The following is a 4314-nucleotide window of genomic DNA, read 5'->3' on the forward strand; positions in this document are numbered from 1 at the left end:
GCTTTCAACATATGAGTTCGGGGGGGCACAGACATTCAGCTCATAACTCCCTCTAGTGTCACTGGTTTTTACTCTACTGGCCACCTTGAGCTGAGGGGTGGCAGCTGTGACTCACCCATGGGTTGGCCCCTCAGGGGCCCTGTAGGGAGCAGATAGTCTGGAAGAAGCAGGCAGAGGCCAAAAGATGCCTGAGGAGGAGTGTCTGCTGCCAGACGAGGGTTGGAAGGACAGAGAGAGAGGAAGGGGGGTTGTCTCTGGTTCAGAGGCTTCTGGACAGAGCTGCTGGAGGGAGGGGGGCAGAGAAGCCCTGAGAAGGTGGCCAGGCGGTCACTCAGGCCTGTGATCCCACAGCTGTGGTTTCTTTCGCCATGACCATCCTTGTCTGTCCCCTAATCACCTCTTCACACGTCTCTTTCCCAGCCTTGGGTTCTCAAAGACAGGGCCTGTGCCCTCTGTCACCATGTGGCCGGTGTCACAGCTAGGGCCTGGAAAATAGAGCAATCAGTCAGAGTTTGTGGAAGAAATAAATAGAGGGTACAGAGAGGTTGAGGAGACATATGGTGGAAGCAGCCAACCGTAGAATTTTCAGTAAAAGAAGAAAAAAGAGAAGAAAATCTAGGTTGATTCAGATAGATTTTTTTTTAACATGTTCTGTTATTTTGGCTCTTTAGACAAGTGCTTGGGAACTTGGCATTATCCATGAACACCTCTGATCCAGCATGGATGGTTATAAGAATTGAACTTGGGGAAAACACACACACCGACATGTTCGCTGAGGGCTTGTCCATAAGAGGGAACACTCGGGAAGATCCCAAATGTCTATCCGGTGAATGGAGCAAGAACAGTGGCGGTGATGTCACAAAGGAATACGGGACAGTGAACAAAAGAAAGTTTGGGCTGCGTGCGTCATGTGAGATCCAAAACCATATCCTGAAGGAAGAAAAGCAGTTAGGACCATGACACGACCCGTTTTTATTTATATGTAAAATCTACACCCCAAAATACCTATTCTTTTTAATTTAATTAAAATTTTTATCAAAGTCGAAGAGGATTATTGGATTACAAGGCTGAGAGTAAAAATCTACAGGCCCTGGTCTTGCCCCTTGCTACTGATTTCTGTTCTCCAGAAACGACCGTTTTCAGCAATTTCAATGTTTCCAGGAGTATCCACTTCTGTATTCCTGAGTAATATGTTTACATAGGTGCCTGTTTATTTTGCTAGTTCGTTACCTCCTGCCTTCCTGCTGTGAAACAGAATTATGAGGATTTAGTCCACAGAGAAGCCCCACTCACACCTTCGCCCTCCCCCTGGCATCCTGCCAATCCAATCGAGACTCTGTGGTACCTGAGGGACATGCACTGTTCGTGTGACCATTGTCCAGCCCACAGATGAGCTGTGTGATGTGGAATTTATTGTCCCCTTTACAAATTTGTGTTTTGTTTTGTTTCTCTAAAATGAGCAATGACCTTGACTTTCTCCTACGTCCTGTGTTTTCTACATTGCTGTCCCTAATGCTTCCGTGTGTTCTCTGCCCTGCATGGTACCCTCCCCTCAGCAAGCTCACACAGTCGGGGAAGGAGGCAAGGTGATGGTGTTGTTGACATCTCCCTCCAAAGAAGGGCTGCTCTCCAGATCTAATTCAGAGCAATGATCTGATTGCCGCCCTGGTGCTCTGATTCGTCCTGGAGACTCTGCCTCTCTCGCCGGGGAAGGATCTTCCCATGTCCCTGTCTGGGACCCACGGAGGCTACTTTCTTGACCCACTCCTTGCTGGCACAGCCCTTCCTCCTCCCATGGCTCCCTGAGAAAGGGCACAAAGGAGATGATTCCCTGTGATTCTCTGTGATCAGTGTCTTTATTCTGACCTTGTCCTTGATCTGTAACATGGCTGTGGTTCACACTCTACACTGGAAGTGAATTTCCCAAGAAGTCTAAAGGCACTGTTCTCTTCCAGCCCCAGGGTTGCATTCTGAGTCCTGGTCTTGAATTTGAGAGCAATTCCTTCCGTCCAGAGACTTCTAGAGTTTTTTCTTCCCCCCAGATTTTTGTGAATTCATGATGAAGTCTCCAGTGCTGGGTCTTCTAAAATTAATCTCTCTGAGCACTTTCGGGGGCCATAGAAATTAATGTTAAAGTCTGAAAAAGACAAAAGAGCCTTTGGGAGACAGTTTGGTGGTTGCTTACAACACTAAACATGCTCTCACCATATGACCCAGCAATTGTGCTTTTTGCATCCACGTAATGGAGCTGAAAACTTGAGTCCAGACAAAGCCCTGGACACAGATGTTTACAGCAGCTCTGTTCATAATTGCCAAACCTTGAAATAAACCAAAGATATCCCTCAATAGGTAAATGGATAAGAAACAGTGATATATCCAGACAATGGAATATTATCAAACCATGAGAAGATGTGGAGAAAATGTAAATGCACATTGCTAAATAAAAGAACCCAATCTGAAAAGGCTACAGATTCTATGATTCCAACTATATGACATTCTGGAAGAGGGGAAACTATGGCAACTGTAGATCACGGAATCTGTGGTTGCTGAGGGTTCTGGGGGAGGGGGGCGATGAATAGGAAGAGCTCGGAGGATTTTTAGGGCAATGAAACTCTTCTGTAAGACACTGCAGTGGGGGGCCATGACCCTCATACATTTGTCAGAGCCCGTAGAATCAACAACACAAAGAGTTAACCCTGGTGTAAACTATGATGTAGTTAGTAATCTTGCAGTAATATTGGTCATCAATTGCAACAAATGTTCCCTGTTAACACAAGACGTTAATAATAAGGGAAAGGAGGGGAGGTAGGTGATTGAGGGGGTGTTTGAGAACTCTGTATATTTTGCTCCATTTTTTTTCCTATGAACCTAAATCTGCTCAGGGGTGAAGGGTCTTGCCAAACAGGTGAAGGGTAGAGGGAGATACAGGCCTCCAGTTATGGAATGAATACGTCACAGAAGAAAAGGCATAGCATAGGGAATAGTCAATGGTACTGTCCTAGTGCTGTATGGGACAGACGGCAGCTACACTCCTGGTGAGCACAGCATCATGTATGAACTTGTCCAATCATGATATACATCTGAAACTAATGTAACACTGTTGAACAGTGTTTTAAAAAAATGGCACTGAAATGGAAAAAAAAAAACTAAAACTGCAGAAAAGGAGAAAAACTTTATCAGTGTAAAACTGAAAAGAAACAAAGGAGAAAGTCACTCATATTCTACCCACTTTTTCTTTCCTTTCTTGCTTTTTTTATTTTAGTAGAATTAGGCAAATTAACGTGGTCAGATTCACTGCCACTGATACCTCCCTGGTCAGACTTAGGACGTTGAGCCGTGGTGCCTAGAATTCTGGAGCTGCCCCTCCAAACCCAGCATGCTTGCCAGGAGAAACTCACAGCTGTGGACATGTGCCCTGGGCAGCCTGAGGCAGGACAGGACTTCCCCCCATGTCCCACATGGCTTCTGCCTCAATGGACCACTTTCAGGTCGAGTTTCGTGGATCCGGAAGCCCAGCCTGCATGTCGGGGCAGTCATGGAATGAACTTCCCAACCCGTCAGGGCTGGTGTGACCCCTCCTGCCCTAGGATGAAATCCCTATTTCACCTTCACTTGCCAAGGACTGGGACCCTGGGGGAGACCAGGAGCCAGTGACCAGGCCAGTTGCTATTGGCCTTGACCCTCCCTATCTGGGTTCTGTCCCCAGTAGGACCTTGGCCAGGTGCACAGATGGCCTCAGGGGAGCCGGTGTCCTGAATGAGATGGAGCCAGGTGTCCCTGTGGTGTCAGGTGCCTTCTCCAGCCCTGGGTTAACTTCCTGTGCTTGAGCTCCCTCAGTCAATAGACGAGTACAGGGATGGATCCCTGCCCACTTTGGATTCTGATCACAGCTGCTCTGTGCCCAGTGGTCAAGACCTGAGCAGGTGAGATGGCGGAAGATCTTGGACTCTGGGTCATTTGCATAAGGACAAAGGTCCCTCGCTGAAGACGGTTCTTTTATGATTTCCTGCATTTACTTATGTGCTTGCATTATCCCTTTGCTAAACTCTAAGCTCAGCAAGATCTAACTACGTGCATTCGATTTATCCTCATTCCTGTCCCCTCGCATTCCCTCAAAGACAGGTCTGTGCTTATCCTAAATATAGCTTCTCAAGTCCCACCCAAAATATTGAACTTGGGCCTGGAGGGCAGTGTGGGGGGGTCCCACATATCCATTAGCTCCTCAAGTGATGCACAAGCACATCAACCTTTGAAACACTATAGTGGGTAGAGAAAAAGATCCATGTTTCTCTACAGATGAAAAAACAAGATGAG

Source organism: Mustela erminea, chromosome 7 (genome assembly GCF_009829155.1).
Source record: "Mustela erminea isolate mMusErm1 chromosome 7, mMusErm1.Pri, whole genome shotgun sequence".
In the NCBI taxonomy this organism is placed as follows: domain Eukaryota; kingdom Metazoa; phylum Chordata; class Mammalia; order Carnivora; family Mustelidae; genus Mustela; species Mustela erminea.